This window comes from Paroedura picta, chromosome 2 (assembly GCF_049243985.1).
Source record: "Paroedura picta isolate Pp20150507F chromosome 2, Ppicta_v3.0, whole genome shotgun sequence".
Lineage (NCBI taxonomy): Eukaryota > Metazoa > Chordata > Lepidosauria > Squamata > Gekkonidae > Paroedura > Paroedura picta.
This window is the reverse complement of record NC_135370.1, coordinates 138,799,827-138,814,018: the sequence shown is the minus strand read 5'-3', so window position 1 is coordinate 138,814,018 and position 14,192 is coordinate 138,799,827. Positions and strand designations below refer to the sequence as shown.

At 40.0% G+C, this 14,192-nt stretch overlaps 2 long non-coding RNA genes across 2 annotated transcripts; one reads left to right on the top strand and one right to left on the bottom strand.

Moving 5' to 3' along the window:
* Positions 1 to 1,157: 1,157 nt before the first annotated feature.
* LOC143830458 (uncharacterized) lies at positions 1,158 to 6,376 on the bottom strand. The gene is made up of 3 exons (XR_013228458.1): positions 6,240 to 6,376; positions 5,103 to 5,184; positions 1,158 to 1,987 (listed from the first exon to the last, which is right to left on the bottom strand). It is a non-coding gene; the product is annotated as an uncharacterized LOC143830458 (long non-coding RNA).
* A 2,830-nt stretch (positions 6,377 to 9,206) lies between these two features.
* LOC143830459 (uncharacterized) lies at positions 9,207 to 13,344 on the top strand. Its single transcript, XR_013228459.1, has 3 exons — positions 9,207 to 9,233; positions 12,741 to 12,822; positions 13,099 to 13,344. It is a non-coding gene; the product is annotated as an uncharacterized LOC143830459 (long non-coding RNA).
* Positions 13,345 to 14,192: the final 848 nt, after the last annotated feature.

Here is a 14,192-nt window from a genome sequence, read left to right as displayed (position 1 = left end):
GGGGGGGGTAGTCTTTTGCTGAGGCATGTCGCTGCTGCCTGAGCCTCTGCTCCACTTGCTTTCCCGCTGGCGCCCCTGACTTCCTGCCACCCACTGGGGGGCGCTGCCAGCAGCAGCTACGCACTGCTACACTGAGGGGGGGCCCCAGCCACAGCGGCCGCTGGAGAGCACCAAAGGTGAGCCGGCAGCAGAGTGGCAGGGCAGCCCCCGAGGCACCAGTTGGGGAGGAGGATGAGGAGGAGCCGCGGACCAGTACCAACTGATCCACGGACCGGTACCGGTCCCTGGACCGGGGGTTGGGGACCACTGCTGTAAATTACTGCTTGCCACCAGTACGATGGAAAATGTTTCAAATGAACTACATTCTGAAAGATAATATTACTACAGAGAGTGAACTGTGACCCAGATAATGCATTCTTCATTCTAAAAGGCTAACATATATATCTATAACATATAAAAAGCATAAATCTGATGACATGCTGAACATTCCAAATCCTCTAGGCAGAGCCTCACCCAGCCAAAATATGTTCCCCGCCAGAACCTTCAGAGGCAAATCTGCCCATGAAGATGGTGGGCATTTTAAAAGAGTAGGTGGCTGCCTACCAGCTGACAATGACAGCCATGCCACCCAATCCCTTTAAATCCCTCCCCCACCTTCACAGACAGCTTTGTTTTCAAATGGGGAGGGATTTAAAGGGACCAGTTGCCATTTACCAGTTGAGGCTGACAGACTCACCACCTGACCTCTTTATATTCCTCCCAGCTTGAAGAGGAATGTAAAGTGATCAGGTGGTACACCTGTTATTTTCAGCTTGTAGGTGGCCATCCAGTCCCTTTAAATCCCCCCCCCCCTTTGCAAACAAAGCTGCTTGCAAAAGTAGAGGGGAGCATTTCAAGGGAAAACCTCCCTAGCACCTGTTCCTTTACAGCACACAATGGGCTTTATTGCCAGTTTTGTTATAAAAGAGGAAAGTTAATGATAGTATGACACAAATAGAAAATGAAGGTGAGGAAGATCGAGATGACAGCCTATACAGATTTTTATCTACCAGATAACTTTCCATCATCTCTTTTTTAAACAAATGTTTAAAAACAAATAATCAGTATAGAATTTAGATACTCCATTTATTTGCAAAGAAATTCATATCATCATCCAATAAAAAGGAAAAAATAGCTTTAATACCTGCATTTATAACAACTGGGATAAAAACATATCTGAACATTTAAAAAAGTGATGTTTTCTAAAACGTACTAACAGCCAGACATAATGAACAGTGCAGCTATTAATACATAGTAGTTTATACATTAGTAACCACACACAGTTATGGAGTACCAAAGATCTAAATTTTAAATAATTTGCTTAAGAAAACAAACATCAACAATCAAATTTATCCCAGCAAATGTAATGGCTGCCTCCCTAACATTCAGTAAGGGTCCAGACACAACAAATAACTTGGATTGTAATTAGTGTATCTTCAAGTTTTGAAAATTTGGCACAACGTATAGATCAGGCGGAAATGTGAGATGTTATTCAGGATATCTCTGATTTTAATGTATTAACAGAGTATATGTGATATAAAGATGAACTCCAGTCTCTAATATAAATTTGGCTATGTTTGCTTCTTTACAGGACGTGAGATCACATACTCTGGAAAACACAAGTAGCTTTTGGATAGACATTAGAACATTTTTAATATAATTAACATTTGTAAAATATATTATAGGGTAAAGAAGAATGCTTTCTTGCAGTGGTGGTCTTCATTGTTAAAACAAAGGCTTTCCAGCGTGTACATTTTTAGCACACGTTCTCCCCACATTCACTCCTGCCAGTAAAGCTTCACTTATATCATCCAGTCCTATCAAAGTAGCGAGTGGAGAAAAAAATCCATACAATCCTCCTAAGAACACACTTATGGGCCATCCAATGAAGAACAATATGAGAAACCAAATTATCGCCCACAAAAGACAGGTGGCATCCATTCTGGACCTATTAAGATAAGTACACAAGTTAATTTAAAGCGCTATATCCATGAGCATTTAAACATGTTACATCCCCCCCTATTTTATCATTGAAGCAGAAATATACAGAAGCACAGAAGAATGTTTTCACAGATAACATTCAGCATGAAAATAAGAATTGCCATTACAATAAATAACTCAATTGTATTGGCTCAGACTATCAATGTGTGCAGCAACCAACAGATTAGTAGTACCAGAAACCATTTATCTGATGTTTACTGTTTACATCAAAAGATAACAAAGGCTGCCTCTCACATTATTTGAAAGGCTTACAGAACTCATGCTTGTATCTGAAGAGGTCTAAATAAGCCTGTCTAAGCCACAAGAATGTGAATTGAAAAATAAATGGATATGTAAATAATACTAAATAAAATGTCTTTGCTAGGAATTGTTTTAAAAGTTATTATCCAAGCAAAAAGACAGAGTATAACTGTATTTTTTTCTACAAAAAAAGAGGTGGCTCAGAAAAATAAAGCTCTTTGATATGATATTAGGTCAAATAACATGCTTGTAGTAGAGACAGAAACTAGAGATAGCACTTAAAAAATGCAATGTTGATTTCATTCATCCCCACAACCTCATCAAGTCAGTTCATGCTGAACCACCCAGCAAGTGGCTTTAGAGGCTTAACTCAAGGTTATATTTTACCTGTGTACCGTTATGAGGGTACCTATATGATCCTAGACTCACTTTTCCAATGAAGGTGAGGTGTTGCCCATTATTGGCTTCTCTTTTCAAATCCTCTCATCCAGAGGTCCAGAGCCTCTGTCAGGCTTTTTTGGGGGTGGGAGGGTTAGGTGGGAGAAAAGAACTGACAGAACACACAGGCTGTTTTTACAAAGGTGTGTCATAGCACAGTAGTATGGGGGGAGGTGAGTGTAGTGTCCCCCTATGCAATATATATATCCATCTGAAAAAGTGTGCTCTGACCAATGTAATAAATGTTGAGATAAACGTTGTTAGTCTTTAACATGCCCACCTAGATTTTTGTTTCATTTTCTACTACGCACTAATAAGGCTTCCCCTTTGTACTCCTGTCATAGCTGCCCTTCCCTCATTCTTCTCCACAGTGTTAAAAGTCAGCCCTGAAAAGAAACAGCCACCACTGGGTGAGGGGAGTAGAGCTGACAACTCTGGATCAGGACATTCCTGGAGATTTTGGGGGTCAAACCAGGAGACAGCAAGTTTTGAAGAGGGGAGGGATCATAACAGTGTATAATGCCATGGAGGCCACCCTTCAAAACAAGTCATGTTCTTCAGGGGAACTGATTTCTATCATCTGGAGATCAACTGTGATTCTGGAAGAACTCCAGGTCCCACCTGGAGACTGGCAACCTTTGAGAAAAGTCACAGAAACAAGAGGACAAAACATTCACTGAAGACAATGGCAGTACTGTGCTGCTTGCATGCTAAGTTTAACTATGTCAATGGGTCCAGGTACACCTACAAATATGTGAACCTGAATATACGTAAAATGCAACATTTGATTAAGGCCTAAAACCAATTTCACACATGCCACTTAAAATGCTTTGTAGCCCTTTGGCTACAGTTGGTATGCATATATGAAAACAGAAAAGCAATCTAAATGTGTAGACATCAGATTTCCAAAATGTAAAAAGCAGAAAGAGGTATTCAAACACATTTTTACGGAGTTTCTAAAATGAGTAGTGGCCATGCAGTAGACTGATTTACAATCACATTACAGTTTCCTTATGGTTAGAGATAGAGTTCAACGAGATCTGAACACAATGGAAAAATGGGCAAATGAGAACAAGATGCAATTTAATAAAGTGTAAAGTTCTGCATCTGGGTCAGAAAAATGAAAAGCATGCCTACTGGATGGGGGATACGCTTCTAGGTAACACTGTGTGTGAACGAGACCTTGGGGTACTTGTGGATTGTAAACTAAACATGAGCAAGCAGTGTGATGCAGCGGTAAAAAAGGCAAATGCCATTTTGGGCTGTATCAACAGGGGCATCACATCAAAATCACAAGATGTCATAGTCCCATTGTATACGGCACTGGTCAGACCACACCTGGAGTACTGTGTGCAGTTCTGGAGGCCTCACTTCAAGAAGGATGTAGATAAAATTGAAAGGGTACAGAGGAGAGTGACGAGGATGATCTGGAGCCAAGGGACCAAGCCCTATGAAGATACGTTGAGGGAATTGGGAATGTTCAGCCTGGAGAAAAGGAGGTTGAGAGGAGACATGATAGCTCTCTTTAAGTATTTGAAAGTTTGTCACTTGGAGGAGGGCAGGATGCTGTTCCCGTTGGCTGCAGAGGAGAGGACACGCAGTAATGGGTTTAAACTACAAGTACAACAATATAGGCTAGATATCATGGGAAATAATTCACAGTCAGAGTAGTTCAGCAGTGGAATAGGCTGCCTAAGGAGGTGATGAGCTCCCCCTCACTGGCAGTCTTCAAGCAAAGGTTGGATACACACTTTTCTTGGATGCTTTAGGATGCTTAGGGCTAATCCTGCATTGAGCAGGGGGTTGGACTAAATGGCTTGTATGGCCCCTTCCAACTCTATGATTCTGTGATTCTGAGTGATGAATGTGTGACTTTGGCCTCAAGATTCCAAAAGCAGCTTGCTGACTGACAAAAGGAGACTGCAGGATTTTAAAAAAATTCCTGAACATAGTTGTGTGGTTCTCTAGGTTTTCATTTTAGTTGCTTAATATTATTAGTACAAAGGTGCATTGTTTTTTTTATTTCTCCAGCTTAGGTAGTTTTGAATATAAAGGGCAGAAAAACTTTTACTACAAAGAAATCAAGGAAGCATCTGAATTTTAAAAAGACAAGCTCCCAGTTCTGGGCGGGGGGGGGAGGGGGGATTTGTGCCTGGGTGTTGAGGGGAAAAATCTGGGGCAATTGGGTCCAGCACTGGTTGTCTGCCAATCAGCTCTCATGCAACGTCCTGCAGCCCACCCATAAGTCATCCCATAATGGAATGGGTGGGGCATGCTGACCTGCAGGCTACAGATTTTGAATATAGAGGAGAGGATAAAAAGATAACTTTTACAGCAAAGAAATCAACAAAGCACATGTAGTAAAAGAAATAAATGAACTGTACCTTTATTTATTATTCTCTGTTATCAAGTTTTTCTAGAGCTAGTCCACCAAACAAATTCCACTTGTTGCAGAGGTGATATCTACTAACAGAATTAAGATATAAAAATTTCAAAATAAACCTAGGGTTGGATCAGCCAGCTTTTTACTCAGTGTCACTCTGTTCCTCTCGGTACTACAGCCCCCTCCCACAAGGTTTTTAAAATATATGCAGGCCTCATGATTCTCAGCATTACCTTTTTGGGGTGGATAAAGAAGACACCTTTCTTTTTTACCAGCAGAAAAGCTGGCTGGACACAGCCCACAGAATATTGTTGTCTCTAAGTAATATACGATATGGAAGTCCAGTGGGTAAAAATTGATGGAAAGTACATACACCTGAACAATTTTATGATTAAAGGCAGAGTAACTTCCTAAGTATTGATTAGGTTGTAAAAAACATCGTAGACAAGAGCAATCATTTTTAAACTATTTCTAACAAAACTTGGACATGATTGTTGCACTGATGCACAAATGGAGAGGGGTTTCAGTGATCAGCATAAGAAACCTGTTTTATTATTTGAAATCCTTTGTTCTTCCTCATGAACACCAATGAGTTGATTTTTTTAAAAACATGTTATTTGCATAAAAGTCTGTCATTTGTATCACGTTGTGGTAAAACAGCAGAATTTTGTTTCTTGTGGAGATATGGAATCCAGTTCGCTATTTTCAGTTTATAAATAAATCTGCTATTGTCAAATTCTAATGTCATGCTTCTGAAAAATTATAGATGTTTTGCCTATATAATATTTATATTTAGCATTAGTACAGCACTCTTCAAATGTTCAGAATTTAACATATATTGTTGTACACCTTGCCATATCCCTATAAGGTAGATAAATTATTATTCTTTTGTTGCAGCTGGAAGGCTAAGGCTACTATAGAGTAGCTTCCCTAGAGCCATGTAGTAATTTAATGGCAAAGCTGAGACTTGAACCATGCAGTTAAGTTTCATAGCCATTATGTAACTCCAGCTTCCCATACATATGGCTACATGGCAGTGTTTGAATCACACAATTAATGTAATTTAAAATGCCTAAGAGTATAGAAAATATTCTGCTCAATTGTTAATTTCAATAAAACAGATCAGTAAAAAGCTTACCTCTATAGTGAATATGGTGGTGAAATGCTTTTAAAAGATCTCACTTTTTTTTTCAGGCATGAACTGAAAACTAACAAGCCAGCTAAATTCCACCAGAAGTATCTTACAAACACGCCTTTATTTCTCCTCATGCAAGTCAGCTGATCTAACAAAAATGTACCAGAACGGCAACCACATGCATAGGAAAAATGAGGTCATATACTGAGACGGCTAGCTTGGATTCATTAAGCATAAGATTTTGAAGTCTAACATTCGTGTTTTTTAAAAGACATTCTCAAAGACAAATTAGAAGAAATTAAGTATAACAAACCTAAATTAAAGTATTATGTTATTATTTTGTTCTTATTTGGTTCAGTCAGCAAGTACAATAATTAAGCTCTGTTTTATTTTTATCCTTGACCTGGCTGACCCAGGGTAGCCCAACCTCCTCAGATCTTGAAAGCTAAGTAGGGCCAGTTCTGGCTCTTATTTGGATGGGAGACTCTAAGCAATATCAAGGTCAGGACATGGAGGCAGGCAATGGCAAACCATCTCTCAATGTCTCTTGCCTTGAAAAACATACAGATTGCCATAAGATCTATGACTTGACAGCAAAACTAAAAAAAAAAACACTCTCTTCGTAGCGCACATATTTAGTCTCTTCAGATGTTCTTATTAACTTGGTTTTATCACTCAGGATGACAACTTTTATTCCCAAACTTCTGATATCTACCCCCACATTTCCCACAGACTCACTCCAGTGAGCCATCTTTTCTGTCTGTCAAGTTGCCTACTGCTTGTCAGAAGATAGCATTCACTAACACATGTATTTATATTTAAAATCGTAATGCCCACTTCTCAGTGTCATAGATATCAAGCCCTTGCTACTTTTCAATTCCTGCTCCCTTCTCATGAAAGAAGAAGTTGGAGGAGGAAGAATACAGGGCCCCTTCTCCCGCCCTCCCAGAAATCCACCCATGCATTCTGCTCTGGACCTGTTTGCATTGTTATACTGTTACCTCTGTTATAGCTTAATGTTAATGTTATTGTTATTGTGAAAAGCTGTATGTAAACTGCCCTGAGCCTCAGGGGAGGGCAGTAAATAAACAAACAAGAAAAGGGGTAAGAGGCCAGTTATGTAAACCAAATAGGTCTTTCCAAGACCAGAGAAAAGGAGCTTCTCGTTCTCTCTTCTCTATTAACTACCTCCTGCACAACCAGGATGGACTCTGGCGTTCTCTCCAATGACTTCTCTGAACATGACAGTTCAGGAGGAAAAGGCTCCACAGTATAAGAATACTCATGTTCTCAAAACAGTGTGGGTGTATGAACAATAAAAAGCACATCTGCTGAATAATCCTACAGAACTACCTAATACTTCTTTTGCTCCAACTTTTTTATATACATTTTTTTGTAAATATAATTCTCACAGAATTCCTATGCTGCATAACATTCTCCCTCATCATTAATGCTATTTCCGTAAAAGCCACTTTTTCCTTCTCCCTTTCTTCTTATAGAACCCCACAGTGCTATTGAGGGTTGTTTCCTACATAAGAAAATCCATACAAAAGTACCCATTTTGTCTGCCCGGACCGCAAGAAACATTTGTAATTTACATATAGTATGTAAAGTCATATCTGCTTTTTTTTTTTTTTAAAGAACATTAAGGAAGCACAAGTACCTTACTGGCACACAATTCCCACAAAGATACAAACAATTCAGCTAGGACTTGGTACCCTTTAACCACAGTGTCTTACAACAGAGCTAAACAACAAGCTTCTATGAAGATTGAGATTCAAAACCCATTTTGAAGTTACATGTATGGGATCAGAGCAAGTGACCCGCACATATGCAGTGCGCTAGAGAAAATCAGTACAGAGGGGCCTGGGTTCTGCTAAGGCCGAGCCTGACAGCTTTGGCTAACTAATACAGGGCAAAGAAAAAGAGCTTAGAGTTCCAGTATAATAAGTCTAAAAAATAAGTTGCCTCAGATGGCAATATAGCAAGTCAGACACACAGGCCTGTCTGAATGACTTACCCTGAAGGAACAGAAAAATAGTTTTAACCCTCCCCTCAGAGAGAGAGAGAGAGAGAGAGAGAGCAGCCTATAGGCCTAGCCACACTCAATACTTTTGAACAAGGCTCTTTGCCTCAGCCACTTGTCCGGAAACATTATTAATCACTCTGTAGGAACTGGATATATCACGGCCAGCCCAGAATTTAAACTAGGTTTTTAATTCTTTTTAATATCCCACTCCCCACCTTCCTTGATGTTTTGGTTTCAACAACAAACTACCAACTGTTTGTGGTAGCTTCTCCCCCCCCCCCTCCCCAACTTGCTGGGTGTTCTGAAGTTATAACTCTGTAAATCCTAAATAAAAGAATACAATACCATTGTAAGCGATGAAATGGTGTGAAATGAAATACACATAACAATAATAAAAGGCAGCAATGTTTGCATTCATCATTTATAAAAGGCAGAAGCATACCAAGCAAAACCCTGTTGGAAGACAGGCCCCAAAGAGACAACAGAACACCACTAGTGGTTACATATAGCTCTCAAAACAGTTCAGCACATCATTAGTGACTTACAACCTCTACTGGATAATGACAGTTCTCTTTCTCAAGCACTGGGGACCAAACCTTTTCTTGCGTACAGACAACCCCCCAATCTCAAACAACTCCTCACTGACTACAATGCAACATCTAATTTGAACACGGATACTGGTACCAGAGCTTGCAACAAACCTAGATGCCACATACACTCCAATAACACAATCACTGGACCCAACAACATCATCTGCACCATAAAAGGCTTATTCACATGCTCATCTTCTAACATTGTATATGGCATTAAATGCTAACAATGCCCCTCTGTTCTCTACATAGGGCAAACAGGTCCAACCCTCCTCCAAAGAAGGGAATCCCGAGAACTTACTACATAAGCTAACCTCATTCAGCTCTTATATTATATTCCTCATACAACCCCCTGGAACAATGGGACTGTAATGTGATGTAAGTATGTATGTAGAATCTAACTCTCTAATCTCAGGAAAAAATAACAAACTGCGCACCTTGTCACTTGTCTCTTTTCATTATTTCTTTTCACAACTGGGGAAAGTGTCTGTCATTAATTACTAACCTTTACATTTTTATTTCTCCAATGGTTTTGTGAATTACAACTGAACTCAAAAGGACTGATTAGCTGTTTTACAAAAGTATTACCATACTGCATAATTTGGATATTATGACACAATTTACTAATTTGCCACTGTCACTAATTTACTTTTTCCTTAAATCTGAACTCTTGTGATCCTTGTTCTGTTTTATCTGAGGAAGAGTGCATTCACTTGAAAGCTCACACCTTGAATAAATCTTTGTTTGTCTTAAAAGTGCTATTGGACTCAGTTTATTTTGCTACTGTCATACACACTTTCTTAGATGTTTATGCTATTGATCCAACAAGACCAATATTTCTCAGTGAACAGGTTCAAGATTAATGATGTTATGTGTCAGGAACTGGAAGGAATCCTATATTGGTTTCTCAAAATATGTCTCTGTTTACTATCTACGGTTTTTATACAAGGACAAAAGAAAGTTATTTTTTTCAAAACAGCACATAAAGGGAGTAATTAATTAATTAAGGGAGGATTAAATAAATTATAAACCCAGCAAGGAAAATCAGCCTGCTAAACTACACATTGTTCTAAGTTTCATATAGGCAATTTCTCTTTAAATATAAACTTGTCAGATGACAGTACAAAAGAACAAGGACTGATTTCCTAGCATCTATTTCTCCAGTCCTGAAAGAACCACAGCAGCTGAAAAACTAACCTTTACTTTATGCTTGTGTGTTGTATCTTCTTGGAAGCTGTTAAGCAGTCAGAGGTCACCTATACTGGGGGAAATCAAGGGAGTATATTTTGAAGCCAACACCATCAGGGACAGGTTTATGCCTGCAGCTTTGTACTCTTACATCACAGAATCACATTAAAAAGTTGCAGAACAGCACATTTGTCTCAGAATATACATTTATAATATTTGTATCTACATTCCTGTTTACTGTGGTACATCTTTAATTTCTGCCTTAGAGAAGTTAGAAAGAGAAAGCATTGTACAGTGATATTCTATCTCTTGGGGGGGGGGGGTTGGAGGGAAAAATCCTAGAATGCACTTTGTATTTGCCAGAATGGCTGAGTTCCAGGAAGATTTTGGTGCAATGTCATTGACAAAGTCTTCCATTTAGAAGTTCTTTAAAACAGCATGCAAGTAAAAGAATGGGAAATATATTCCAGAGCACCTTTCACAATTATTATGGATGCACTGGTGGCATTGATATCTTTCAACACCACAGCAAAGTAACAACATTATTTTCTTACTATTATTTTTTGGATAATTTGCAGTGGACAAGCTTTAAAAAAGCATCTGGTCTTTGTGTGCTGTACTTGATGGGGGCCTCACTTCTGGATAGCAGTGTATGTGAACAAGATTTTGGGATATGGGTGGACGGTAAGCTAAATATAAGCAGTCACTGTGATGCAGCAGCAAAAAAAGGATAGTGCAATCTTGGGGTGTATCAACAGAGACATAATATACAAATTGCAAATTATCATAGTCCCACAGTACACAGCATAGGTCAGACTGCACCTGCAGTACTGTGTGTAGGTTTGGAGGCCTCATTTCCAAAAGCATGTGGGTGCAAAAGAGAGTAACAAAGATGATCAGGGGCATGGAGATCAAGTCCTTTGAGGATAAGCTGAAGGTCTTGGGAATGTTCAGTCTTAAGAAAAGGAGGGGGCATGATTGTTCTCTTTAAATATTTGAAAGCAGGAAGGTCAGAAGCCAATGATGATATTCCATGGTTGATGGGCAGTGACTGGATCCCATGAAGGGAGGGCAAGGCAGGGTCAGCAGGCTAGTGGAGGGAAATAAATGGAAGCTTCCTGAAGCAAGCTGAGGAAGAACAGGCTGAGGCCTGGCTGCACAGAAAGGCCCACCAGCCAAAAGTGGGAGTATCAGATGAGCTAACTCCTCAAGGCGTCCCACCATAGCAGTCGAAATGGCAGAAGGCAGCATTCCCCAGGCAGTGGCCCTTGGGCATGACAGTCAGATTTGCTTACCTAAACAAGGACCCAAAAATTCTTTGAAAAACACCCATGGCCACCCTCTGGTATTAATATTAATTCTAGTATCACTGAATTGCCAGCTTCTTCTTTGTGAGAGATGCAAAGCAACTTCCACCCTGACTTCTCAGTAAAAAGTGGTCAAAAGAGAAGAGGTCTAGCTCTGGATCCAAAAGGAGTTTGGATATACTTGAACTAATTTAACATGGTGTTTGTCGCAATGCCCTCTTTTATCGGCTATTTTAAGATAAGTTTTTCCTACATGGAGTTTAGCTTCGTATGTAATCCGAATGAATAGAACTGAAATAGAAGTGGTTTCTTTCAATATAAATAAGGAAAATTTTAAACATCAGTTGTCCCACAGCCAAATCTGTGTTCCCTTTGTGGCCACAGGGTTCATTGGGGCATATATTGGGACTGGGCTGTCCGAAAGGGGAAAAATCAGGCTGGCCTGGCCTGGCCCGGCTTCTCCCCACCCTCACCCACAATACTGCATTGTTAAGAATAATAATTTTTAAAATGCCCCAGGCAGTTCTGCCATGCTGCACAGCATGGAAGAGCCACCTGGGGCATTTCTTTTATTTGTAAACATGTGATGTAAAACAACACAAGTTCTTATAAATTAATAAAACAAAGGTTTATGCCACTCTGTCTGCCTTGTGCAGGAGCACAAATTCAGGGCAGATGGGATGCAGTGGGCTAAATGCTCCTCCATGAGGCAGCAGGAAATCTTAACAAAATCAGAGTCTAATAGCACCTTTAAGACTAATAAAAATTTATTCAGGGCATGTGCTTTTGAGTGCGTGCACTCTTCCTCAGGCTAATAAACAACTATCATAACAGTGGAAAAACATAAGCCAGTTATGGTAAATTCAAGAACAGACTAGAAAGGGAGATTGCAGAAATGCAAGTTCTTACAACACTCAAAACAATGGCCTATCCTGGACTCAACAAGGACATAGATTTTTTTGTCTCACTATGCATGATAACCTCGTTCAACTCTTATATCCACATTCTTCACAATCCACTCTTCTTTTTATTTTATTTGGGACAAAGAGCCAGTTTGGTGTAGTGGTTAGGAGTGCGGACTTCTAATCTGGCTTGCGAGGTTCGATTCTGCGCTCCCCCACATGCAACCAGCTGGGTGTCCTTGGGCTCGCCACAGCACTGATAAAACTGTTCTGACCGGGCAGTGATATCAGCGCTCTCTCAGCCTCACCCACCTCACAGGGTGTCTGTTGTGGGGAGAGGAATGGGAAGGCAACTGTAAGCCGCTTTGAGCCTCCTTCGGGTAGGGAAAAGCGGCATATAAGAACCAACCCTTCTTTTTCTACAATGTGACTGTAATGTGATGTTAGTAATATATAATATGATTTTGAATTTAATTCTCTGGTCTCAGGACAAGATAGTTGCCAGCACAGCTTTTCACTTGCAGGAATGTTTTCCCACTTGGGTGGAAACTGACGGGCCAGCAACAAATGGTAAAGTGACAGCCCTTAATCACTAACGTAGATAGTTTTATTTCTCCAATGGTTTTGTAAATGACAACTGAACTCAAGGGGACTGATTGGCTGTTTTGGGAAAGAATTATCATATAGCATCATATGGCTGAATTTGGATGTTGTGACACAGAGTACTAATTTACCATAATTAGCTTATGCCTTAGATTTCCAGTTAAGATGGTAGTTCATTAGTCTGAGGAAGAGTGCATGCATTCAAAAGCTCATACCTTTAATAAATCTTTGTTGGTCTTAAAGGTGCTCTGATTTTGCTGTGCTACTTCAGACCGACACGGCTACACGTTTGAGGAAATCTCAAGACAACCTACCACAAGCCGGAAACCAAGCGACAGCATGGTGTGGCACCACCTGTGCAGCAAAGGTCCTAGAATTATACCTACTATGCAACTAGAGAAGATCCAGGAATTCTGACATCACCCTAGTAAAAAATAATCAAGATGGCCATGTATGGAGCTGGGGGATATGGACAGAACTAATGTGGTGTATTAGGTAAGTTACTAAACAGGAACGAGGGAGTCTCACGCACGCACAAACTACTGAGTGAGATTAAGATGCTTCTCATGAACAACGGAATCTTGTGAACAGGATATGTGGGACAATGCCCGGTCTCCTATATTACATTTTAAATTCCATATTGACTCATGCATTGGTATGTGAATGAACATGTGAAAGGCTTTAACATCAGTTCCAGAATCATAGTTAGCTTCTTTGAAACATGTGGGCATGCACAGTGGAAATATAAGAATGCTTGCATGCTCCCAAGAAGCAGTCTACCCTTTCCAGATTTTTTTTCTTAATTCTTCATTGGAAAATTCACTTGCTTCAGCTGAAAATTATAGTAACATAATTTATAGTAGGACTGGGAAAGGAGATGAGTCAGAAGCAGCAGCTGTCCTCAATGCCGTCTTTTATTGCATAGTTTAGGCTGACAGGATGCCAGTGGGTCAATGTTGTATGAGTAGGGAGTAATTTAGGACAAATGGCTCACCAATGAAACCAGAGTGGAGTTTATAATGGGGAAAAAAAAACATTATATTCTGTGGACTCAGAAATAAAGTAGAGAAAATTAAACTCACTACTACCAGCAACTGAAGGCCTGGGGTTCAGGAATAATGCACCAGCTAGGATTAGTGTATGAAACAGAAGAAAAGGCAGAGGTTATTGCCAACCTGGCTGTTCTTTTTCCGGTTAATGCATCATGGCAGTAGTTAAAAGGTCAAATCCTCCCATTGTGACTGAGTTTCTTTAAAGGGTCAGGAGGAAAGTGAACAAGCGATTAAACCTCTTTTCCAGTCCCTTGGCTTTCAGTCAGCTACTGGAGCCAGCTGTGA